The following is a 27785-nucleotide window of genomic DNA, read 5'->3' on the forward strand; positions in this document are numbered from 1 at the left end:
CTTTCATCAGCTGAGACCACGCCACCTTAGGTTGGAATGGGGTCCTGGGTGTCCACCCACCACCGGAGTGGAAGAATGGCAGGCGCATCTTACAGATGACAAGTCGATGGTCAGAGGGCAGATCAGCTCCACGGTAGGTCCTGGTATCAAGCACATGGACTCGCATCCGTTGTTCCTTTACTATGTAGTCCAGCAGATGTTCTTGCTTGGACACGGCATGCATCCATGATGTTGTGTGGATCCGCCGATGCCGGAACAGCGTGTTGGTAATTACAAGCCCATGGGCTGCAGAAAAATCTAGCAGCCTCCTACCATTGTTATTGAGCTGATCTGACCCATGCCTTCCAATCACTCCAGACCAGGTGCCAGCATCATGACCAACTCGGGCATTGAAGTCACCCAACAAGATGACTATCCCAAGGGGCCACTTTAGCCAGCACCTGTGACAGGAGGTCAGAGAAAGCATCTGACTCATCGGCCTTGCCTGCATCCCTCCACGGATGTTCGTCTTCGGTGGGGGCATAAGTAATCACCATCACCACTCCTCGCCTCCGGTTGATGGGAAGGCGAGCCTAAAGTAGCCTGGGGCTGACAGCTTCCCACACCTCACTGCCACGCTCCCACGCTGCCTTCATTCTTTTGTTTAGAAGAGCCACACCCTGTTGTTTAGCAGTCTCCTGCCCCGAGTTGAGGACTGTCCACCCCTCATGGTTAGCAGGAGCCAGAGCCGGTCCACCGGACCTCCTGAATGCCAGAGATCCAGGTGGTACCGGTCCAGCTCCCGACAGAGGAGTGGCAGCCTCTCCTCCGCAGTGAGCATTCAAACATTCCACATGGCCATCCGTAGTGGCTTTTTGTTGTTTCTGGAGGAGCCCCGAGGGTAAAGATTCAATCTCCTGATGCGGCCTCCTCCCCCCAATGGAACTTCTGACCATTTGCCATCAGGGCATGGAGAGGTTTGGTGATAGTGGCGAACCCGGCGACAAAACGGCGGTAATAGGATGCAAAAACAATTAAACTCAGAACCTGCAACCGCGGCAACCACCCTATGAGCCAACTCCGACCACTGACCAGGGTGGAGCGGCCAGTAAGCAAGAGCAAAATCCGAACCCTCATGCCCTGACACACGACGAGAATGAAAACCATCTGAACGCGATGAGTGACGTGGATTCAGGGGCCGAGTGAGAGGTGTGTCGCGACTCGCCTTCGGATATAGTCGAGTGGAGGATGGTCAGGCGGATGATGGCGGTGATCCGGGGTGGCGTTGTCGCGACACGCGGCAACCCGACGAGATGTGTCCCGGCAGGCCGCAGTTGTAGCACACGACGAGCCCGCTCCCAGGATGAGGAGAGGTCTTTCGCCATCGAAGTTGTTCATCGCGTCGCACCATGCCGTCCCCTCCAGTCTCTGCTTTGGGCCGAAGCGCAGGCTTGGAAGGGCTCCACATCTTCAGGTGTATCACTCATCTCACGAGGCACGGTACACGTCGCCAACCCCTTATGTCGTTGCAAGAGCAGGTACGCCTGGATGCATCTTGCAACGTTCAGGGTAAACAGATTGTTGTCGTCGACGGCTGGCAGGACAATGTTGAGGTCCTTTTCCAATGCCAACAATCTCTCGAGGACCAGCGAGTCGACTCCGTCGTGGTCCATCTTCAGGAAGGCAGCCTTTGCTAGCGCCAATAGTGCACTGCAGAAGGCGAGGGGCGTCTCGGCCTCCCCTCTCCTGGGCGGGTTGGGGACTACCTATAAAAGGCAGCTCAGTCGGGCAAGGAGGAGGCAGAAAAGCAGCACCTCCCTAGCCCTCCACCGCGAGAGCAGTGCCAGCAGGAGAGGTATATATCCCAGCTCGGTCCCAGATGGGACAGCGTGCAGAGGCAGCAGCTCTGCGACTACACAGCAAAGAGGGTGTTGGGAGGACCAGGAGAGAGCAGCAAGTGGGGAGATAACAAACCCTGGCTCTCGACCGTCTTTAATTCGGCGTCAGACTGAGGCTGTGTGGCAGCCTATGCAGTGGTTCCAGAATGTGTGTGTGGGCTTGTTGCATGTTATATAGCTGTGAGTAGCATGTGGTGTAATAACAGCCACTTCTATTGATGTACTTTAAGTATGGTTGTGCTGAAAGCCGTGGATGGTGTAGCAATAATGCGGGGCTTCTGCGTGTCATTGTTATGGCGAAATCGCCACAACCACACCTCTCATAATTTAAGGCGAGTGCAAAATAAAGAGCTCAAACCCTTACATCTGTGTAAGCCTTGGGTTGTTGTGCCCTCACCTCCCAACAATCACCAACCTCCCAACACCATACTTCCCCCTGGTGGATTTAATTACATGTGACGCTAGAATTGGTTACCCACCGTCACAGGCAGGGAAGTGAAGGGATTGGAGGAGAAATACAAAGTGGAGTATGCGTTACATGGAGGACGGTTGGAATCCGTTCAGAAAAGTGGGAAGGTAATTTGGCTGGAGGGGAAGTGGAAGATCAAGGAAACTTCGGGAATGGGACTTGATGGCTATAAAAGAGGGGGGACGCAAGAGAGTTTGGGACGCTTGGAGTGAAGGGGATCTTTGAAGACCCACATGTCTCATGCTGGAAGAAATAAAGACTCCCATTGTTGAAGACCGCAATGTCGAATGTCACTACATATAAGTGGAGTAAGAAAATGGAATATGCTTTAACAAATTGATCTACAATCACAGAATACATTTTCCAAAAATGTATATATATTTGCTAAACAAAGGGATTAATAAAACTGGAGAACATATGAACCATTGCACATTCATTGATTGCATTTGAATTCTAACAATCAATGAGGATAAACCACAGTACATGTTTCACCACATAAATTAATTAATTACAATTATCTTCAGTTGAATGACTGCCCCTTATCTAAGATATTTAATATAACATTGTACGTGTATTATTTCAGTCAACCTTTATGATAATGGCTTCTCGACGGTCATGCTAATCTGGACATGTGTTTTCCCTCTTTAGGTGTTTCCAAAGCAATTATAGACGCTGCTGGACCAACAGTACGGGCTGCGTTTTTGAAAGAATGTAGGTAACAATGAAAGTGTCAACATTATTTTCGAATTTCTTGACATTTTATTTTACGTAAGAATTCGTTGACGTTGTTTTCGTTTTTCCTTTTCAGATAGTAATAATAACAGCATAATCGTGACCCCATCTGGAAGGTTGAATTGCAAATATATCGTTCACTTGGTTTGCCTCGAGAGAGATATTACAAAACAACTATACAATGCATTTGAGACATGTGAAGCGGATCAAATGAAATCTATTGCTCTGCCTGCCATTGGAACAGGTAAATACTATATTGTCAAAATGCATGTTCATGATATTATGTTGTGTATTCCTGTGACGCTGCTTATAGATCAGCTATTAATGAAACGCTAAACATAAAGAAATAAAACACTAAACAGATGCATTCTTACAGGGCTTTTATCTTCAGATATCTTCAACTATCTGGCAAGCTGTTTTTTTTATGTAACTTTAGTTTTACTCATCTTTATCTTGAACCCCACTGTCTGCCTTTTCCATTCAGCAATTTACACATTCCCCACATTTAATTCCCATTGAGGTTAAAACTAAATGCAGGTATCCCTAGATATTTGCAGGGGATGCATTAAATGAAATCTCATTAACCGGAACGGATTTCCCATTAACTTAATCCCAAACATTAGGGATGTGTTTCGGACAGTTATTCCGACTCTACTCCTAACCTAATGTATACACTTCTATCACTTTTCACAATACAAAAACAATAGATATAAATATTAAAACCATTTAATATTAATTAAAAAAACATTAATTAACCTTTTCAGGGAACACACCAAAAGATCTGCTACATGCCAGACTAATTGGTTAATGCAATGTGAAGGCGTTGCTGCTGCACTGTAGGGACACCGTGACAACACTGACCCTGTAGTGGCTGAAGGCCGAATACACTGATTCCCACCAGCAGGGTCACTGTGACTCTGTAGTGGCTGATGGATGACTACTCAGACTCCCGTATGGTGTTTCTCGTTTGATGATCTCATGGCACGTGGCCGTAGTTAAATTTCGTTCACGAAAAAATTAGATTGTTCTTATAGAGAAGTGTCTGTAACTTGTCGATTGCATTAACACAAAATTTCGTAACGCTGAACATTTGTAAATCGAAGGTTACAACCTGTATGTATGTTTAATATGGTATATGGAGCAAAGATATGGTTTTGGCTAGAATTAATCAAGCAGTCGGCATTTTCTGATGGTGATTACGGTTCACTCATACAATTGATTTCCATGCATCATTTAATCAACAGGCATGCATGGGCTTTCACCTCGAAATGCTGCTGCTCTCATCCTGGATGCGGTGGCTGAGTTCTCTGTGCAGAGGAAGCCCAGGAGCCTACTGCAAGTGAAGGTTGTGGTCTTCATGGCTGAGATGCTGAAGGATTTTCACGAAGAGTTGTTGAGCAGAAGCAAGAAATCGGCACCGGTGGAGAGAGGCTTCATATCTTCCGTGACAAGTAAGACGCTTTTGGCGTCCTCTGGTCTAACACTGTTTGAGACTAGGGTCGAAAGAAAGCTGTCTCTGGTGTGGACCAATCAGTTTCAAAGACAATGCATATATTATCAGAGTATGTTTTTGTTTGCATTCTGACCACAAGTATTGTGGTTAATGCAGACATGATTCCTTGTAAAAGGTTTCAGTTTGGTGTTTTAACATCTTAACACCTGTTTTGTTGTCAGAAAAAAGGGGAAAAAACCTATTGATTTGAAGCTTTCGTGATTGTAGGAATCCATACTCTTTGGTTCTTTCGGTAAATTCACATAGGTAGAAAAAAATTAATACAATGAAAATAATATATCACGACATTTCGATCGCAAGATGACGAATGCTTGTGTTGCGATCAGAACATTGTGATATATTTTTATTTTATTTCATTCTTTCTACCTACGTGACTTTACCGAAAGAACCAAAGAGTATAAAAAACCTATTCTCAAGTAAGACTCTGTACAATGACTGCACACAACAAATAAACCCATCAAATTGAATTTTGTTTTGCACTTTATTGAAATAAAGCCTCGCATTGAGAATTTTAAAGTATCTGGTCGACTGTCAGGCGACAAACATCACTTGCCGTGGCAAGAGTGGGCAGGGAAAGTGCTGTGCTGAATATCTAGAACAGAGGCCCTTGATGGTGTCTCAGAAGCAGCTCACTGATATCTTTATATGGTCCGTTCTCCAGCACTAAGGGTTGCATTGATCTGCAAGATATTCCGATTCATGCTTTGCCTCATAACGTGATGCTCTTAACGCAATCTGGGAAATATCATGGAAAATATACAATGCAAATGTCTCATTAAAGCCTGCTTTGCTGCATTTCCTTTTTATGTATAAGTGTATGTTGAACTTTTTTCACGTTGTATATAGCCAACCCTGCTTATTGGAGGTGTGGGGGAAGGCCAACAAACTAAACACAAAAATCAGTTCTAAAGAAATTAGTTTTTAATCTAGATTTAAAAATGCATGACTCCGGTGGTTTCCTAATATCGGAAGGAAGAGCGTTCCAGACAGCCGCAGAAGCGCATCTGAAAGCGCATGATGTGGTGACCATCTTTGTTTGATGGTTAATATAAAAGCCGCTTCTGTGAGGATGACCGGAGTTTGTGTGTTGGTTTATAATGTACATTTTGTGTTCTGCTGTGTAATATCCATGCATATTGTCCTACAGGGAGTCTCCAGTATATTACATCATTTATACCTGGTCGAACGCATGCTCAAATACAGCCGTCGTTTGAGGTTGTTGAGATTGAGCCAGTCCAGTTGCAGGTGTTTTCAAACAAGAAAGAGAACATTGAGAAGGTATTTGAAATGATTGAAACGAAACTGAGCACCGAGGAGACTGAAAGGGAAATTAAAGATCCCCTTATTCAGGAGTTCTCCCCGGAAGAATTTGATCAAATGAACGCTTTGCAAAACAAACATCAAGTTATCATCAAAATAGATGCAAGCGGTGGGTTAAAAATCCAAGGCAATATCGCAGACGTGAGTCACGTTGTTGTAGAACTTCACAAGATAATGAATGATGTGAGGTTAAGGTTGACGACAGCTGAGGAGGAAGAATTATTGGAAAAGACTGTTAAATGGATGTATCTGGATAGCAATGAAGAGTACGTATCATTCACCAAGTCTGAAAATATTGCTATTGAAAAGGCTTACTTACAGAAACAGCAAATTTTCTCTATAGATGACAGGAAGGCACACGTCAAATTCAATAGAAATGAATTTTCATATGAATATGAATCAACACGGAAAATTAAACGGAAAACAGCCTTGGGTAAGTCAATGAATGCATTATTTGTCACAATTATTAATGCTGTAGAATCATCGACATGATCGTCATCATCAACAGTATCATTATATGAAGCATATTGTATGTGTGTATGTTGTATTTTCTTTCCCACCGTACGTAGCCAACCGTGCAAATCGGAGATGTGGGGGATAAACAAACAAAACACAAAAAGCAGTTCTAAAGAAATTCGATTTCAATCTGCCCGCTTCATTCTTTTCTGCCCATTGAGTAACCTCTTCAGGTTGGGACCGTACCAACATTTAGTTGACCCAATTGTTTGGGCTGCGTCACAGTGTGATGTTTTTTAATCCTTTGTAATCTCAAAATCGTATAAATTAAAAATGTGATGTGTGCCTACACAATGTATACTGTCAGCAACATACTACGATTGTATTGGAAAATACTGCGTTCGAAAACAGATCATCACTTATAAAAATAACCATCACATTACTTACTCATTGAATATTGTACTCGTAAATAATGATAATCTACACATGGAATACAAATTGTATTACTTATCTAAAGTCCAACTCATATTGCCGCATGGACACAAGCATTTGTTGTGTTTACCTCTCTTTCAGATGTAATACCCGCAGACTGGGCAGACGAGGCTGAGTTCAAGGGCCACCGTGTGATCACTGTGGAGTTGAAAAGAAGATCGAGAACCTTTCAGAAAATCAAACTTGAATTTGAAGAATCCCTGGGGAAACTTTGCAAACAGTCCGGGTATTCGATTGAAGAGGTAAAACGAACAAGAAAAAACTTCATTTACGTGCATTTAGGAATCAAAATGTGCATGTAAATGGTGGCGAGCCTATAGCCCATCCGAGGATGGGTGTATTGCTGTAAATCTGAAACATTCAAGTGAAAAGCAGACTGCAACGTCATATTCATTGCATCCATTCGTGTGCAATTTGTAAGGCCGCGGTGACACAGACTTATTTCATTTAAACGTTATAATCCCTTGTTCATCATGACGTCCATTTTACTTGTATGTCTCAATAGCGTTACCGAGATGGCGTGACATGAGGATTCTGCCTTTGCAGTGAGGGTTATAAGTTGACACTGAGGAGGGGGGAGGAGGCACCCCCCCTACCCCCATGTGGAGTGAATATCAGATGGGAGTGCATTCCACAGGTTGGGAGCCACACAGGAAAATGCCCGGTCACCCATTGAACAGTGTGCCCTCGGAACACACATGACCCCACACTTAGATGACTGAAGAACTTGCGTTGGGACATATGGGTGGAGGTCACTGATGTAAGAGAGGGAGGCATAGTTGAGGGCCTCGTAGATGAGAAGGATCTTGAACTCCACTTGGAACCTGACCGGTAACCAATGAAGAGACTCAAGTACAGGTGTGATGTGCTCAGGAACTGGTGTTCGAGTAAAACCTCTGGCAGCTGCATGTGCTGGAGGCGGTTTAACAGCTTGAGAGAGATGATAGCTAATAATGCATGACATACATCGATACGTGAAAAGACAAACATGTGTACCAGCTTCTTAATGTTCGATAACGAGATAATGGGGTGCAATCCGGCTATATTTCTGAGGTGAAAGAAGGCAGCCTTAATGACCTTGTTAATGGGTGCTTCGAAGGTTAGTAAGGGATCAAGGACAACACCAAGGTTGGAAACTGTCTGAGCAGCACCGACATTTTGGTCATCAATTAACACACTGACCGAGCCAGCCTTAGACAATTAATGATGGGACCCAACATACAGCACCTCTGTCTTATCAGCTTTGAAATTAAGAAAGTTAGACTGCATCCAAGCCTTAATAATCACAAGAGACGATGATACACAAGATACTTCTGCATTGAGGGGGGATTCAATGTTAATGTAAATTTGAGTGTCATCAGCATAACAATGAAAACAAAGTCCAAGTTGGCATATGATATGACTAATGTGCCCTCACTCTGGTTATAGCTCTACCCTAGACTGGAAAGCTCTGAACCCGACCCTAACTAGGGGTTCAGGTTCTGCCCTTTGAGCTCTTTGCTTCAGGTCTTCCGAGCGGTTGTTCAGGTCTCCAAGTCTTCAAATGGACGATGACTGCCGGACCCGTTCAGGGGTCCGGCTTTTATACCCATTCCAGAGTCTCTCCGCCCCTAGCCACACCTTCCTTCTCGAACTCTGTTGACACATGTCCGCTACTGCAGGTAAGAATATAACCATACCACCTAACAATGGCACTACAATACTGAGGGTTGAAGTCTATGGTGATGAGGAAGATAAGGTAATGGGGGAGGGGGAGGAGGAGAGTAGATTTGCCCACCCACTAGCTCCACCTGCTGGTGGCAAAAGAGCGGTGGCGAGAGCTGGGAGATGAGACGATGCACGGAGGTAACAGATTTACAGATTGCGCTAGACTGCGGATAAAAAAATAATTACGACAGCCTAAAATCGGTACTAACTAAAGGGTTGAATTTCACAGTCACCCGTAAACACATCCGAGTGGATGATATCATTGCCTAGGTCGACGTAGCCCTCAAAGGTTTGGGACCCATCCCGGCAGACGTTGCAAGATCTGAAATCGCTGCTATCCTCAAAACGCTAAGAAACCCATTAGCAACATCAGCAAGGACGAGCATTTTGAACTCTCTCAACCAAAAAAACAGATGTGACATTGTCATCCTCTCAGCCGACAAGGGCAATGCCACTCTCATCATGGATACAACAACTTACAACAACAAAATTCAGGACCTTCTTAATTATGGCAGCTAAACTAAAATCAACAGAGATCCCACCAACCGCCTAGCCACAAAAACAACAATATCATCACTAAATCGGCTTCTCTAATCAATCAGACCAAGCAGCGCTCTCTAAAACCTTCGGCTGCTAGACCACCCAGATTTTATGGCCTTCCAAAAATCCACAAAGAAGGTACCCTGCTCCGTCCTATCGTCTCCACCATTAACTCATCCACCTACAAACTCGACCGATTTCTGTCTGAGACCCTGCTTCCTTTCACGGGAGAGACCGCCTCAGCTGTACTTAACTCAGCTCACTTGTACTCATACTCTTTGGTTTTTTTGTAAAGTCACGTAGGTAACATAAAATGAAGACAAGTAAATTAAATTACGACGTTTCGGAGGCAACACAAGCTTCCGTCTTCAGGTGGAACAGTCACAGCAAAATAGCTGTATCAAGTGAAGAGCTCTGAGACACCCGAGATTATATACAGGTTAAGGGGGGGGGGGGAGGAGCCAGGAAGGGACGTGGGTGGGGGGGAGGGCTCAGTTAAGCCGCCTTTTGTTATACTGCAGGGGGTTCGGGGAAAGGGATGCACGAGTACATACAACCCACTGAGAGCAATGGCTGTACAATTATAAGGCAGCTAAAGTTTGACTTGGTTTAAAACATCTTTCCAATGGTTGCTCAATTTAAAATCATCCTCTCGGTTGAAGTTGTGTCTATGTTTGTATATCTGGATGGCTTCATGGACAAATCTTTGGTAATAACCGGGAGGTTTGCAGAGCACTTTGGTATCGGAGAAAACAATGTCACGAGAACCCGCTGTGTTGAAATAATGATCAGCCACGGCCGAAGAATTCGTTCTGCCGTGTTTCAAATCTGATTTGTGCTCGCGAATTCGGACAGAAATGTCATTTCGTCTCCCCGATATAGCAGTCACTGCAGGTACAACTCAATTTGTAAACACCGGGGTTCTGTAAGTCAGGAATGCATCCTTTACGGATGGGATCAGATCACGGATTTTGTGTACTGTATTGAACCAGACCAGGATCTTGTGTTTGTTTCGAATTTTGGAAATCTTTTTGGTAACGCCTGCTATGTATGGTAATGTGATGATTTTGATCGGAGTATCAGGTGGTTGTTTCTGTATGGTGGGAGAAACAGCTTGGCGGATAGTACGATCAGAGTACCCGTTCATCTTGAGGGCCAGATGTACATGTTTTCATTTACTGGCCAGGTGGTGTTGGTCAGAAATGCAATGAGCCCTATGGTATAATGTTTTGATGAGATAATTATTTTGAGCCGGGTGGTGGTGGGAATCAGGCTTCAAGTAGGAGACTGTGTGGGTGGACTTCCTGTGAACAGAATGTCCCAAAGAGCCATCAGTCCTCCTCTCAAACAGAACATCCAAGAATGGCAGCTTGCCATCTTTCTCCACTTCCATGGTGAATTTGATGGATGGGTGTCTGGAATTTATGTGGTCTAGGAAATGGTTCAATGCTGGGAGGCCATGTGGCCAAATGACAAAAGTGTCATCCACATATCTCTTCCATAGGAAAGGACGAAGGGCGGATGTCTAGATGGCGTCTGATTCAAATTTTGCTCTCGATGTAGCCCTCAAAGGCATAGGACACAGCCGAGTGGACGTTGCGAGAGCTGAAATAGCCACTATTCTCAAGAATGCTAAGAAACCCATTAGGAACATTAGCAAAACGAACGCTCTGAACTCACAAATAAAAAAAAAGAGGGATGATAGTCATTCTCTCGGCCGACAAGGGCAATGCTACTGTCATCATGGATAAAAACTCATACAACAAAATCCAGGACCTACTCAATGATAGAGTTACTCAAAAATTAAAAGTGATCATACTACCAGCATAACGATAAAAACCAACAAGATCATCACTAGTTCGACACAAGATCCAGGTCCGGTTCAATACAGTACAAAAAATCCATCATCTGATCCCATCCATAAAGGATGTCATTCCTGACTTACAGTACCCCGGTGTTTAAAAATTGAGTCGGGGAGACGAAATGACATATTTCTGACCGAATTCGCGAGCACAAATCAGATTTGAAACACGGCAGAACAAATTCTTCGGCCGTGGCTGATCATTGTTTCAACACAGCGGGTTCTCATGACATTGTTTTCTCCGATACCAAAGTGCTCTGCAAACCTCCCGGTTATTACCAAAGATTTGTCCATGAAGCCATCCAGATATACAAACAGACACAACTTCAACCGAGAGGATGGTTTTAAATTGAGCAACCATTGGAAAGATGTTATAAACCAAGTCAAAGTTTAGCTGCCTTATAATTGTACAGCCATTGCCATTGCTCTCAGTGGGTTGTATGTACTCGTGCATCTCTTTCCTCGAACCCCCTGCAGCATAACAAAAGGCGGCTTATAACTGAGCCCTCCCCCCCACCCACGTCCCTTCCTGGCTCCTCCTCCCCCCTTAACCTGTATATAATCTCAGATGTCTCAGAGCTCTTCACTTGATACAGCTATTTTGCTGTGACTGTTCCACCTGAAGACGGAAGCTTGTGTTGCCTCCGAAACATCGTGATTTAATTTAGTTGTTTTCATTTTATGTTACCTACGTGACTTTACCGAAAAACCAAAGAGTATGAATCCTTGCAGCCACGAAAGCTTCAAATCTAGAATCAGCTCACTTGGTTTCTCTAATCAAGGACATCTGTCTCCAGATGATTTGCTTGTCAGTTTTGATGTAGTCTTCCTGTTCACCAAAGTCCCTGGACCTGACACCATTGCAATCATTGAAGATTTGGTCCAACAAGGACTGAATCCAGATGTACCAACTTTGGTAAGGCACTGCCTTACCAACACTTACTTCACCTGGAATGGTACATTCTACAAACAAAATGAGCGTACCCCAATGGGTTCTCCCTTATCGCCAGTGGAAGCAAATGTTTTCATGGAGGAATTTGAGACAGATGCCATCCAGACATTTTCCCTATGTCCTTCCTTGTGGTAGAGATACAAAGATGACACGTTCGTCATCTGGCCACATTGCCTGCCAGCACTGAACCAATTTATCAACCACATCAATTCCATACACCCATCTATTAAATTGGCCATGGAAGTGAAAAAGGATGGCAAGCTACCATTCCTGGATGTTTTGATCGAGAAGAGACCTGATGGCTCGTTGGGACACTGTCTAGAGGAAAGCCACCCACACGGATGCCTATCTAAAGCCCGACTCCCACCACTATCCAGCCCAGAAGAATTCCCTCATCAAAACACTATACCATAGGGCCCGTTGCATCTCCGACCAGCACCACCTAGCCAGTGAGCTAGAGCACGTACACGAATCCCTCAGGATGAACGCATATTCTGACCGTACAATCCGCAAAGCTGTCTCCCCAGCCATGGGGAGACAACCATCTGAGGATCCAACCAAAACCATCACTTGGCCATACATAGGGGTTACCAAAAATATTTCCTAAATCTTAAACAAACACGAGATCCAGGTTCATTTCAACACAGTACACAGAATCAGTGATTTGATCCCATCTGGAAAGGATGTGATTCCTGACATGCAATACCCTGGTGTCCATAAACTGAGCTGTGGCTGTGGCAGCAGTTACATTGGGGAAACGAAACGTCTCTGACCGCGTTCGCGAACACAAGGCAGATCATCTGAAACACGGTAGGACCAATACCTCTGCCGTTGCTGATCATTGTTTTAACGGAGTGGGCTCACATTAAATTTATTTTTTCAAGACGAAGGTACTCTGCAAATCCACCGGCTTTCGGAGATTTGTTCATGAAGCCATCCAGATATATAAACACAGACACAACTTCAACCAAGAAGATGGTACAAACTAAGCAATCATTGGAAAGCCGTTATTAACCAAGTAAAGTCTTAACTGACTGTGATGTTTTCCATCCTACCTGACTATGTCAAGTGTCATTTCCGACTCTGTGTGTGCCTCTCCCTCATCATGTGTACCTCTTGCTCTTAGGGGTTTGTCATTGGCACACCTCTGGTGGCTGGGCCTTCTCCCTTAGTGTCTCACGCAGCTCCCCGCGCCCCACTTTCTGCCCCTTCCTCCTCTCTCCCAACCCCACCGCCGATACCTATATAACCGCATGTCACAGAAGCTCTCTCGCCTACTTCAGCAGTTTTCTTGCTGTAGTTGTCTCACCTGATGACGATTGCTTGTGTTGCAATCAAAACGTCGTGATCTATTATTTTTTTATACCTACATGACTTTACCGAGAGAACCAAAGAGTATGAATTATTGCAGTCACGAAAGCTTCAAATCAAGAATATTATCCATAATAAAAGTTTTTGGGTTAGATCTCGTAAATATAAATGTCGTTAAACCAGCCAACACCTGAGACGGCCAATTGGTAAGCTTTTTCACGAACAAAACGTGCCAATCAGTTAATAATTCAGCACACTGGTGTGTTGGAGAGTAAATCCACAATTACATTTTGCTCTTATTTTGCCACAATTGGTAAAATCGCCCTTTGATGCTGGATGTAATTACCAGCGAAACATCATACTCAAATTATAAATGTTGTGGATTTACTCTCCAACACACCGGTGGGCTGAAGTAGTCACGTATTGGCATGTTTTGTTTATGTGACAAACCTTACTGATTGGCTTTGTCGGGTGGTGGTGGGTTAACGACACATACATTCACTCAATTTAACCCAAAAAATATTTATTGAGGCATGCTTTGACAATTCATGCATTGCCTTTGCAATTGATTGACCGACACCAGAGCTACAGCCTTCTTCATGGCCTAACTGGTGTTAGACCAGAGAACAACGCCACAAATCAAACAGCACTACACCAATGCAAATATATAAAGCATCCATCGCCTGGGTTTGAGCACTTACATCTAAAAGGGTCTCCACTCGTAACTACGTTTGCTCTCATTTTACAGATTATCCACATTCAAAACCCTACACTTTGGAAAGTGTACACAACAAAGAAGACGGAGATGGAAAATTGCAACCAGGGACCCCTGAAGGAAGCACCGGTGGAAAGGACTCTGTATCACGGGACAGCTCTTGAGACCTGCGAGGCCATCAACACGAATGGGTTCAACAGAAGCTACTGTGGTAGAAACGGTATGACGTCCCATTCCGTCACTCGCGCACAGACGCATCGCCACAATTAAGAGGTGATGGTATGTGGCTCGATGACAGTTGTTTCATTTTGTATTTGCAGCTGTGGTCTACGGGAAAGGAGTCTACTTTGCTGTGAGCGCGGCCTATTCTGCTCACCATACGTACTCTCCACCCGATGCCAATGGCATCAAATCCATCTACCGGGCACGCATCCTGTCCGGGAATTACACGTTGGGGAAGACTGGCATGCTCGAACCTCCACCCATAGACGCGAGCGTGAGCTCCGTAATGCTGTACGACAGCGTGACTGATAACATTCACAATCCAGCAATGTTTGTAATCTTCAACGATGCTCAAGCCTACCCCGAGTACCTAATTAAGTTCCGGTTATAATAGAGATCACAATAACAGTCTCCACACCGTTGTCCAGCAGAATGTACGTGTAATCATTAGCTTATTAATCAGAAGATCAAAACTCACTTATTTTAATTTTCAAAACATATACTAATTGAACACATAGGCTAGTGACCAGTATCCATATTCGACGTTTTTTTTATTAGATTCCGTAAATATACATGTGTCGTTAAACCCGCCACCACCAGACACAGCCAATTAGTAAGGTTTGTCATGTAAACAAAACACGCCAATTCGTTACTTGTTCCGCATACCGGGGTGTTTTGGAGTTGACAATGTTGTAGTGGGTTTACTCTTCAACACACCGGTGTGCTGTACTAGTAACTAATTGGCATATTTAGTTAAAGCCACAACAGCAGATTATTTTCTCACCTGAAGACGGACGCTTGTGTTGCGACCAAAACGTCAGGTTTTCTTTTGTTGTTTTTGCTGTCTACGTGACTTTACCGAGAGAACCAGAGAGTATGGCACATTTTGTTTACGTGACAAACCTTACAAATTGGCTATGTTGGGTGGTGGTGGGTTAACGACACATTTTTATGCATGCGCTCAAATACAAAAAAAATATTTTGAAAATAATAATATACTATAAACGCCTGGCATGTATAATATTAAATTAAAATAGTATAAAATATTCTTGGTTCTTTCGGTAAAGTCACGTAGAAGGGAAACAATAAAATAAAAATATATATAACAATAAAATTCTCACGTTTCGACTGCAACACAAGAAATCATCATCAGGTGTGAAAACCACAACAAGAAAATTTGAGAAAAAAAAGTGTGTATAACAACACTTAATTAAATCACTAAAACACCATATTTCTGTCAATTCAAATGTTGCAGGGTAGTCCATTTTGACGTCACTAATCCTAAAATAGGCAGAAGCATGTGAATTGGAGTATGAACAATAAGAATAGGTTTTACCCTTTCTGGAAATAAAACAGGTGTTAAGATGATCAAGCACCAAAGATATAGATTTTGCAATGCATCAAGTTTGCATTAACCACACGTGGTGAACATGCAAACAAACATGCTCTGATAATATATCCATTTGTATTCTTTGGTTCTTTTAGTAAAGTCACGTAGATAGAAAAATAATAATAATAAATAAAATGAAAAATAATAAAAAATAAAAACAAAAAACCACAACGTTTCGATCGCAACACAGGTGGTCATCATCAGTAAAAGAGGGGTTAGCCTCTAAAGGCGAACTGTTTATGAAGAAAAACTAACCGGCGGTTAGTTGTTTTCTCCTACATTAACATTAGCTGCCCCACCCATGCTGCTGACACACTTGGACTATGCCCATCTCTAAACCTTTATAAACAGTTTGCCTTTCGAGGCAAACCGTCAATTTTTCCTGATGACGACCGCTTGTGATGCGATTAAAACGTTGTGTTTTTTTTGTTCGCATTCACTTATTTTTTTATTTTATTTTTTCTATCTGTGACTTACCAAAAGAACCAAATAATATTAATTCCTGCAGTCACGAAAGTTAAGTTTAAAAATATATACATTGTCTTTGAAACTGATTGGTCTACACCAGAGCCTTCTTGATGGCCTAGTCTCACCAGTGTCAGACCAGAGAACGCCAAAAGGCAAACAGTAAAAAGAAAATGTATGTATCAGAGCATTTATATCTTGGGGTGAGGAGCTATGTCACGGGATCAAAGCATGAACAATAAGAATAGGTTGAACCCTTTGTTGATTGCTTGCAAAAGGAATCTATTTGGTGTTTGAACATCTTACCACCTGTTTATAGCCAGAAATTGTAAAACCTATTCTTATTCATCTTGATTTGAAGCTTTCATGACTGCAGGAATCCATAGTCTTTGGTTCTTTCGGTAAAGTAACGTAGGTATAAAATAAATCACGACGTTTTGGGCGCAACAAAAGCATCCATCATCAGGTAGGAAAGCATGGTCTGCTGCTGAGGCAGAGGTTTGAAATGGGTGTAGCTCAAGGGTCATAAAGAAGTGGCCGGGGCTAGTCATGTTAATATGAGAAAATATCATGTAACTGTGAGATAGAGCGGCCTCCTAGACGAGGGCACGGAAGTGGCTATGTTAATTTGAGGGATTAGCATGATGTTAATGTGAGAAATTAGCATGTAACTGGAGAAAAGAAGAGCAGCCTCCTCAACGAGGGAGTGCAACCCAACGGGTGTAATCCAAAGGGCCTGTGAGAATGAGAGTGCAATCCAAAAGACATGTGAGCATGAGCGATCTCAGAAAGAGGCATAGAGAGAGAGACAGAGTCGAAATAACAGCTGACATATGCAGGTTGGATGGAAACATCACAGTCAGTTAAGACTTTACCTTGTTAATAACATCCTTCCAATGATTGATCAATTTGTACCCATCCTCTAGTTTGAAGTTGTGTGTTTATATATCTGGATGGCTTCATGAACAAATGTCTGAAGGTAGCCGGTAGGTTTGCAGAGTACCTCCGTCTTGGAAAAATCAATTTTGCGTGAGCTCACAGCATTAAAACAATGATCGGCAACGGCAGAGGTATTGGTACTACCGTGTTTCAGATCTGCCTTGTGTTCACGGACGCGGTCCGACACATGTCGTTTCGTTTCCCCAAACTGGGCCGCAACCACAGCTCAGTTTGCATGTCAGGAATCACATATTTTACAGTTGGGTTAAATCACGGATTTTGTGTACTGTATTGAAACCAACCTGGATCTTGTGTTTAAGATTTTGGAAATATTTTTGGTAAACCCTGCGATGTACGATAAACTAATGGTTTTGTTTGGATCCTCAGAAGGTTGTCTCCGCATGGCTGGGGAGACAGCTTTGTGGATTGTACGGTCCGAGTATCCATTCGTCCTGAGGGCTTGGTGTACGTGCTCCAACTCACTTCCTCGGTGGTGCCGGTCGGAGATGTAACGGGCCCTATGGTGTAGTGTTTTGATGAGGGAATTATTCTGGGCTGGATGGTGGTGGGAGTCAGGCTTTAGATAGGCATCCGTGTGGGTGGCTATTCTGTAGACCGAATGTCCCAACGAGCCATCAGGTCTTTTCTTGATCAAAACATCAAGGAATGGTAGCTTGCCATCCTTTTCCACTTCCAAGGTGAATTTGATAGATGGGTGTATGGAATTGATGCGATTGAGAAATTGGTTCAGTGCTGGCAGGCAATGTGGCCAGATGACGAACGTGTCATCTACGTATCTCTACCACAAGGAAGGACGTAGGGTGGATGTCTGAATGGCATCTGTCTCAAAATTTTCCATGAAAATATTCGCTACCACTGGCAATAAGGGAGAATGCATTGGGGTACCCTAATTTTGTCTGTAGAATGTACCATTCCAGGTGAAGTAAGTGTTGTTAAGACACTGCCTTAGCAAAGTTGGCACATCTGGATTCAGTCCTTGTTGCACTCTCATGCTCACATGTCTTTTGGATTGCACTCTCATACTCACAGGCCATTTGGATTACACCCGTTGGGTTGCACTCCCTCGTCGAGGAGGCCGCTCTTTTCTCCTTGTATACAGTTACATGCTAATCTCTCACATTAACATAGCTACTTCTGTGCCCTCCAATTTCTTACATTAACATCATGCTAATCTCTCACATTAACATAGCCACACTTCCGTGCCCTCGTTGAGGAGGCCGCTCTCCTATCTTACAGTTACATGCTAATTTCTCACATTAACATCACTAGCCCCGGCCACTTCTTTAAGACCCTTGAGCTTCACCCATTTCACACCTTTTAAAACAATCTGCCTCAGCAGCAGACCATGCTTTCCCACCTGATGATGGAAGCTTGTGTTGCGCCCGAAACGTCGTGATTTATTTCATTTTATGCCTACGTGCCTTTACCGAAAAAACCAAAGAGTACCTATTCTTATTGTTGCTACTTTGATACTGGCAAAAAGGTCCCAAGTGAACTGGCCTTGTATGTTCCAGAAAGACATTAAAACATTAAAAATTTGGAAAAATCCACCTTAGAGGATAACACAGATTCACATATCTCTAGGAAAGATGGTACAATTGTTGTAATCATTATTGTTATAATAACATGTGGGTTTATATTGGAAGCATCCTTAACAGTGGATGGCCAGACATCTTACAACAGGGCCTTGTCAGAGTCTTGTGCCACAGAAAGGCTTCTACCAATAAATAAATGATATAGTCATTATAAAGCAGTTCTAAAGGAATGAGTTTGAAAACTCTTTCGTTTAGAACTGCTTGTTTTGTTTAGCTTGTTGTTCCCCCCCACCCCCCCGCACCTGATTCGCACGGTTGGCTATGTACGGTACGAAAGAAGTTCAACGTACATACATACTCAACATTGCACCAGACTCAGTGTCAATAGACTAACACTGAACCATAGACACGAGGGGGTGGGTGGCCAGAACCACGCCCGACCGCCTTCGTCTCCCCAGTTGCAATGTTTGCAACACCACACCAGGTACTCATTTAAGACTGAATCGAACTAGGGGAGGTCCAGGAACCGGTTCAGATAATCGTCACTGTTGTTGGCCGTGAGCAGGAATCGAACCCGGGTCGCCGGGATCATAGCGCAGCATGCTAACCTACACCACCGCTCTCCACAACACACACGCACACACATACGTACAATGTATGTGAAATTGTTGGACTGTGTCAGCCTGCTGTGCATAATTGAGTTTCATGCTTTCATTTAAAATGATCAGGGAGGTTGATGGTTGAAGAACTCCCCTATAGGTGTCTTCTGAATTTTCGTTTGGTTTAAATCGCTATCATTATTTTGAGATTCCCTAGATATGATCAATCCTGGCCCTGACACCTGCTGTATATTTGGAGTTTGCGTGTCTCTCTTCCAGTGGTCGTGTGGATTTTTCTCCGGGTCCTCCTGTTTAGAATAATTGGCTGATGCAATAAATTTCCACGTGATGATAAGCCACTTTTTTGAGCTATCATTTGCAATAGCCAGGTCGTGTCTGAAAAAGAGCTCGATAGCTCAGTGGGCCTTACCTGGTAAAATAAAAATAGTTTTAAGTTTAGTTTTAGGGATTGAATTGGTTCTTGGAGAGATACGTTGGACATCATGCCGAATAACAGATCATCTGATATGAAAAATAAGAGTAGAACAGGAGCGGTGTTAAGATGTTCAAATACCACATAGATACATTTTGCATGAAATCAAGTCTGCATTAACCACGCATACTTCTGGCACAACATATGCAGAAAAGTAATATGGGGACGTGACGTCATACGCGCTGTGAGGTGCGATGACGTCATGTAGCCTGGGAGTATTTAAGGGGGGCCCCGTGACAAAAGCGGGGTCGTTGTGGGAGCCCGGGATGGAGAGCGGTTGAAGGGAGTTGAAGAGATGGCCAGGGGTAGAGCTTAAGAAGTCTGAAAAAGCCGGCTGTAGTTACGGAAGGTGCTGCTCTCCTCGGTCGGGCGGTGTTGGCTGAACCCCCGTTCCGACTCGAGTGAGAGAGCCCGAAGAGACAGCCAGTGGGCTAGCAGTAAAGAGAGCTAAGGGTCCAAGAGAAAGACCGAGTGTAAGACACCTAACCCTGGTGGTTAACTACTTTCTTTGTTATTCTTAGTTTTTTCGGTAAAGTCACGTTGAAGAGAAACAACAAAAAAAACTAAGAATATGAATTACTGCAGTCACGAAAGCTTTAAATCAAAATTTACTTTCTTTGTTAATAAACCAGCGCAAGCCCTTACTTGAAGACCTACCTCCGCGTCGTCATTTACTACGCAACACATACAAAGAAACATGTTCTGATAATAATATGAATTGTCTTTGCCTACACCAGAGACAGACTTCTTTATGGCCTAGTCTCGCAACCAGTGTCAGACCAGAGGATGCCAAAAGGCAAACAGTACAAAGACAATGCAAGTATCAGTGCATTTATAGCTCGGGTTGAGCAACTATATCATGGGACCTTTTTTGGCAATATCAAAGCGTGAAAAACAGGAATAGGTTTTATCCTCCCTGGCAATGAATCCTATTATTTTTCATAATTTGATAATGGCAAAAAAGGTATCCCACGATAGATAACCATCTGTTGCTCAGCATGATGTGTATCTGATGTCCAGCATATCCCTCAACTCGAAAACACATCGGAGAGCTGCACACCACAGTCGTGACATCCTAGACTGGAATAGACAACATTCTGAAACATTAGTTCAGAGGGCCAATATACCGATGGCCATGCAAGTTACTCCGCGGATTTTTAGTTCGAGAAACGGAGCTGTTTCTGTTTATTAATATATTATCCGCAATCGTTCACAACAATGCATGATGAGGTGAGTACATCGTCCATGTTCAGCGGTAAATGTTCCTGCACTGCCCACTGCTGCCCTGGTTACCGATTTGTCGGTGACAATTTATCGAAACGTGTTGTTAAAGTCATTGCTCTTGATTGTAACATCTTTACAAAATCCACATTTAAGCACCATGCTTTAGTTCAAGGTCTAGTTAATGGCACGTAACCTTTAGAATGTTTGGAATGTTTTGATTATGTGATTAATCATTTTTATTTCATTATAATTCTGGTGAATGAATGCTGAAAACGTGGCAAATTTCTGATGAAAACATTTTCTATCATTGTTTCATTGAGTAATATGTAAAGTTTGGCAGGCATCGGGGTGCATGTGTGTATGCTGAACTTCTTTCGTGCCATACGTAGCCAACCGTGCTAATCGGAGGTGCAGGGGAAGGACAACAAATTATAGATTTGAAGCTTTCATGACTGCAAGGATTCATACTCTTTGTTTTTTTCGGTAAAGTCACGTAGGTAAAAATCTATAAATAAAATAAATGAAAACAACTCAATTAAATCACGACGGTTTGGAGGCAACACAAGCCTCTGTCTTCAGGTGGAAACCGTCACAGCAAAATTGCTGTATCAAGTGAAGAGAGCTCTAAGACCCGAGATTATATACAGGTTAAGGGGGGGGAGGAGCCAGGAAGGGCTGTGGGGGGGGGGCTAAGTTAAGCCGCCTTTTGTTATGCTACAGGGGGTTAGGGGGATGGAGAGATCGACGAGAGCAGGTGGTGGCAAGTGGTTGAAGAAAATTACACACATGAACAAGAGTCAGGAGGCAGTATTTAAGCTGACAAACTGGTTGCTTTACAGTATACTGCAATAAACTATAAGGCTGCTAAAGTTTAACTTAGGTTTAACTTAGTTAAAAAGGGGCTAATCAAGCTGGGAATAGAAACCAACCGGAATGGAAATGGCTGTACAATTATAAGGCAGCTAAAGTTTGACTTGGTTGATGACATCTTTCCAATGATTGTTTAATTTAAAACCATCCTCTCGGTTGAAGTTGTGTCTATGTTTGTATATCTGGATGGCTTCATGGACAAATCTTTGGTAGTATCCGGGAGGTTTGCAGAGTACTTTGGTATCGGAGAAAACAATATCATGAGAACCCGCTGTGTTGAAACAATGATCAGCTACGGCCGAAGAATTCGATCTGCCGTGTTTCAAATCTGATTTGTGCTCGCGAATTTGGTCAGAAATATGTCGTTTCGTCTCCCCGATATAGCAGTCACCGCAGGTAAAACTCAAGGTAACAAGGTAATACCCATCGCTTTCACACTCACATCTGCTGCTGTATCTTCACCGAACTCTAAACGGATTATGGGTCTCTGTGGGTTGCTGTGGGTCTGTATGGTTCCATGAGTCTAGATTTCTATAGGTCTCTGTGAGTGTGTCTCTGTGGGTCTCAGTCTGTAGAAACGTACATTTAGAGGAGTTATGTTCTAGTCTATTTCAGATTTATATAGCACCATTTCGATGGTGCTTTAAGATGCAATCCGATGGCATTCAGTGAGGAAGGTGATGGATGGATGGAGGGACAGGAGCTGGGAATGGAACTGATATTGCAGGGGTAGGTAAGGCAGAATAAGGCGCAATGTGATGGTGAGTGAGGGTGTCTGATGGGTGCAACGTAGATTAGAGGAAGTGGGGTATGGGGCACATGCGTGAAGTTGTGAAATGGGCATGGATTCGGATAGGTGGAGGGTGGTAGGGGCAGAGGTCTGGTGGGCGGACAGTTGAGCCGATGGAGGAGCACAGTGTAGGGCTGGGGGAGAGATGTGGCCAGGTGCACATAAAAAGCAAGATGTCGGAGGCGGGTCAGGAATTAGGTTCGTCGGAGGAATATGACTGGGGGGCTGCAAGTAGGTGAAGGAACCGGTAGGGGTGGAGGCAGTGGAAGAGAAGAAGCAATCGAGAATAGAAAAGGCCTGGGGGCCAAGTGAAAGGTGGAAATCGAGGGTGATAATCTAATGTGGAGTAAGAGTTTGTTCCAGTGCAACGGGGCAAGAAGAGAGAAAGAATTAATGAAAGTGAGACTGGGTGCAAGGAGATGATGGAACAGTGAGTAAACGGAAATATTGAGATCGAGGGGAGCATGAAAGGACATATAAAGAAATGAGAGAAGAGAGGTAGGGTGAGGCTTTGTATACTAGAGTGAGAAATTTAAAAAGACAGCGGTGATAGACAGGAAGCCAGTGAAGTTGTTGAAGGAGAGCAGAGCAGTAAAATGTGCATGGAAGGTTGAGTACAGTCCGTGCAACTGCATTGTGGATGTGTTGGAGGATAACTGCGTAAGCAGGGAGACCAACCAGGAATGAGTTGCGGTAATCCAGATGATTGAAGACGAGGGATTGTATGAGGAGATTGGCAGCAGTGGTAGTGATGAGTGGGCAGATTTTCCTGATGTTGCACAAATGGTAACGGCATTTGCGAGAGGTGTTGGCAATGTGGGAAGTGAAGGAGAGAGTGGAATCGAAGGTAACATTGAGAGTTAGGGCGGTAGAGTTTGGGATGAGATCATGGGGGGGGGGGCGGGGGGGAAGAAATGGAGGGTGCACGAGGGGGTGAGCGAGACGATGGAAAGAAAAGCACTGAGGTTTTGGTAGTATTTATGGAAAGAATATTTTCCATCATTCCTGCTTGTATGCCTGTCAGGCAGGATGAGATACAGAGGGAAATATCAGGGGTGAATGATTGGAAGAAGAAAATTTGAGTGTCATCAGCAAAGAGATGATAGGAGATATCGAACAAATAAAGAATAGACTCTAAGGGAGATGTGTGTACGGAGAACAGAAGGGGACCAAGTACCGAGCTCTGGGAAACACCAACCATGAGAGGGGTGGTGGAGGAAGAGCAGTGATTGAAAAAGAAAGTCAATAAACGGGAAGTCATGTAGGAATGGATCCAACAAAGCAGGGTGTCAGAGATGCTGAGTTTGGAGAGAGTGGCTAGGAGGATGGAGTGATCGAGGGTGTCGAAGGCAGAATACAGATCGAGAGAGATAAGGATGGAAGATAGGCCAGAGTGACGCGAGTTGGCCAGGTGGTTGTGGATGTGAAGGAGGGTGGTTTTGGAACGGAGAGGGAGGAACCCAGACTGATGGAGGAGATAGTGAGTGGGTAGAAATGTAAGGTGAGAGGCGGGAGTGAACTAAGGCGTTCAAGGAGTTTGGAGAAATAAGGAAGGATCTAAAGAAGGTTTTTTGAGAAGAGGTACGATGATGGTGCTTGTATAAGAGTTGGGGAAGATTCCAGGAGAGGGAAGAGTTAAAGAGATCCAAGAGAAATGGAATAATCGTGGGGAAAATGGATGGAAGAAGGGAAGGCAGAAGGGGATCGAGGGAGAAAAAAGGTGGGGTTGGTTTTGGAGATGATTAGGACAGCTCCAGAACAAAAATGACAGAGAATGCATTTCAGGAATAAGTAGTATGGTGGAGCATGGAGGGGTCAGTATTTGTAGGTATATTAAAAGGTTTTCACAGTGATCATAGAGGAGCGAATGTGGCTGCTGCTATGAATTCCCACATGACAATGCTGATGATATCAGTCACTTTGTTGAGCTTTTATCACTTGTGATAACCAGGTCGCTTCGCTGAAAGAGAGTCACATAGCTCAGTGGGGCCTTCTCCACAAATTTGGCTGTCACCTGATGAAGCTAGTTGTAATTGCTGGCGAAACGTCGTACTCAGATTGTAAATGTTGTGGCTTGGCTCTCCAACACACCGGTGTGCTGTACTAGTGACGAATTGTCATGTTCTGTTTACGGGACAACCTTTACTCGTTGGCTGAGTTGGATGATGGCGGGTTTTAATGACACTTTCATATACTTACACGATCTAACCCAAAACACCTCTATTAGGGATGAGTTTTAGAGTTTATTTTTCATCCCCCACGCAGTCAGTCAGTAAGTTCACCCCCGGACAATGGGGGAGGGGGTACCAACTGGAACTTCTGGCTTTCGTAGCGGGACGCTGCGCTGCTGTAGTGCTGCGTCTGTCTCCACAGATCGGAGCCGGAGACAATGGCCAGAGGCTGCCTAGCCACATGGTGCGTTAAGAGTAAGGATCTATAAAAAGTTATAATGTAATAATGTATATATATTTTATTGTTTGTATATCGTTAACTCTCTGAAATAAATCCACAGTGACTCAATAGAACGTTGCAATGTTTTATGAGGGAGCTGCCTGGGTTTTGACTTGACTGTGAGCACGGTGTCCCAGCTCGTGGGGGTTCACGATGGCCGAGTCGGTGGTGTTTACAATGGCCTTTTCGGTAGGGTTCATGATGGCTGGGTGGATGGGGTTCATGATGGCCATGTCAGTGAGATTCACAATGGCCGTGTCGCTGGGGTTCACAATGGCCGTGTGGGTGCTGTTCACGATGACCATGGGTGGGGTTCACGATGGCCGTGTGGGTGCAGTTCACGATGGATCTGTGGGTGTGGTTTACAATGGCCATGTCGGTGGGGTTCATGATGGCCGGGTCGGTGAGGATCATGATGGACATGTGGGTGAAGTTTACGATGGCAAAGTCATGGGGGTTCATAATGGAGAGTGGGTTGGTGGGTGGGTGAGTGAGTGAATGAGTTGATGTGTGGGTGGGTATGTTATTAGGTGAGTGAGTGTCATCATGAATGAGTGGGTGAGGGAGTGAATTGGTTGGTGGGACAGTGAGTTGTTGGATGAGTAAGAAGGTGAGCGATTGAATGTGGGTGAGTGGGTGGATGAGTGAGTGTGGGTGAGTGAGCGGCTGTGAGGCGAGTCCGACAGTGTGGAGTGGTAGCAGTAACATTGGGATTAACACCACCACCATCACATTCCCCTGTAACGCACAATAATATTCTCTTCTCCTTACACAATCCAATCTGGTTAAACTCAGGATGGATCATAGGCTGGGCCAGCACTGAATGTTTAAACCCTGCGCAGATATTCCTTTAGAGGGCTCCACATCTCGCAAGCGTTACGAACAGAGGGCATGATTGTGGCCCAGAAGAACCGAGGCGTAATGTGGAAAACGGTGGAAGAGGATTGGTTGAGTGGGTGAGTGACTGAGTGGGTGAGTGAATGAGTAGGTAGGTGAGTGAGTCGCCGAGTGGGTGGCAAGTGGGTGGGCGAGTGGGTGAGCGCGTGTGTGGGTCAGTGGGTGGGTGTGTGGGGTAAAGTGTGGGAACGCTCACCTTGTTCCGTCTGGCTCAACGTGGAAGAGTAGACCAAATACTGTCTATAGCGGCCTCTAGCAGAGGCCTCTTCCGCCAGCAGTGGAGTGAGAAAGCAAATGTAGAGATGCACCTTTGCCCCCCCCCAACCCACGAGGCTCCCAGGTGGACTTGTCCAGAGCCCGGCATGAACGCAGTGGGCTGTACCACTCAGGACAATCCAGGGGGGGGGGGGCAGGGAGTGTTGTGATCAAGCTGGGCTCAAACAAAACCCCACGAGTCGTGTGTGGCCGCAGTACTGAGAATAAATAACAGGCGACGTTCCGGGCAATGGTCCTTCTTCATGGTCCGTACAAATGGTGAAGGGACAATGTATTCACAAATCCGTCCCCTCCTGTAGGACGCTATTTTCAGAGATAAAGCCCCCCCGTTTAGCCCACACAGGTTGATGGGGCAAGTGCTGTTAGTAGCAAGTAGCAGCAGCGGCGCCAATGAAGGCCGGAACTCTGGCACACGAGGGGGAAGCCAAACACCACCGCTCGCCCGGCCGCCTTTGTCTCCCCAGTTATGTGAGTGGGTGTGAGTGGGTGGGTGGTTGTGTGGGTGAGTGAGACCCATGCAAACACACAGAGCCAGATTCACCATACAGAGACCCATAGACTTACCACACAAAAACCCATCGACTCACCACACAGAGAGACCCACATACTCAGCATACAGAGATCCGTAGACTCACAACATAGAGACCCAGAGACTCACAACACCGAGACCCACAGAATCACCACACAGAGACCCATAGACTCACGGCACCTAAACCCATAGAATCAACACATAGACACCCATCGACTAACCACAGATTCCCAGACTCAACACAGAGAGACCCATAGACTCAACACACAGATACACGTAGATTCACACATAGATAGCCATAGACTCACCACAAGAGACCCATAGACTCACACACAGAGACCCGTGTACGCATCTTCAGGCTGAGTCGATCTAGAAGAGGCCCAGCCAGCGAACGAGCTCAGATTTTCCCGCCGCCTCCACTCGCCCAGGGCGGAAGCGGAAGTAGTCGCGGGGGGTGGTGGTGGGGGGAGACAGGGGGGGGGCTCAGGGTGTGCGAAAAGGGGCGTGGTCACGCGCGTTCAACGACACTTGGGGCGTGGCTAGAAGGGGCGTGGCTACGACGCTCGATCTGCAACGTCACCGGTGACGTCGCAGCACCACGTGGATACTCAGAGTTCGATACAGGCGTGAAGAAGGCAGCTGCTTCTGTTTCTTCGTCATCGTCGAGCAGCTTATGCTGAAGCAATCCGAGCAAAACTTTTGAAGAGGTGTGTGGGTCCGTGTTGTGAGTTCGTGGGGAGGGTGTGGGTCCGTGTTGTGGGTTCATGGTGAGTGTGTGGGTCCGTGTTGTGAGTTCGTGGTGAGTGTGTGGGTCCGTGTTGTGAGTTCGTGGGGAGGGAGTGGGTTCATGGTGCGGGTATGGGTCTGTGTTGTGAGTTCGTGGTGAGTGTGTGGGTCCGTGTTGTGAGTTCGTGGGGAGGGTGTGGGTTCCTGTTGTGGGTTCATGGGGAGGGTGTGGGTTCGTGTTGTGGGTTCATGGTGCGGGTATGGGTCTGTGTTGTGGGTTCTTGGTGAGTGTGGGAGTTTCTTGTGGGTTCTTGGTGAGTGTGTGGGTCCTTGTGGGTTCGTGATGAGCGTGAGGGTCCATGTTGTGGGTTTGTGGAGATGGTGTGGGTCCATGTTGTGGGTCCGGGGTGAAG

General features: G+C 44.9%; 2 long non-coding RNA genes across 3 annotated transcripts; one reads left to right on the top strand and one right to left on the bottom strand.

Moving 5' to 3' along the window:
* Positions 1 to 5058: 5058 nt before the first annotated feature.
* Positions 5059 to 27070, bottom strand: LOC142907126 (uncharacterized). 2 transcript variants are annotated; one of them, XR_012930816.1, is made up of 4 exons: positions 26955 to 27070; positions 26038 to 26217; positions 6930 to 6997; positions 5059 to 5326 (listed from the first exon to the last, which is right to left on the bottom strand). It is a non-coding gene; the product is annotated as an uncharacterized LOC142907126 (long non-coding RNA). The 2 variants fall into 2 exon arrangements; XR_012930815.1 differs by having other exon boundaries at positions 5059 to 6116.
* Positions 6946 to 15053, top strand: LOC142907128 (uncharacterized). Its single transcript, XR_012930818.1, has 3 exons — positions 6946 to 7101; positions 13979 to 14165; positions 14266 to 15053. It is a non-coding gene; the product is annotated as an uncharacterized LOC142907128 (long non-coding RNA).
* Positions 27071 to 27785: the final 715 nt, after the last annotated feature.

The sequence above is a fragment of the Petromyzon marinus genome, chromosome 75 (assembly GCF_048934315.1).
Source record: "Petromyzon marinus isolate PM22_M1 ecotype Great Lakes invasive population chromosome 75, UKy_Petmar_22M1.pri1.0, whole genome shotgun sequence".
Lineage (NCBI taxonomy): Eukaryota > Metazoa > Chordata > Hyperoartia > Petromyzontiformes > Petromyzontidae > Petromyzon > Petromyzon marinus.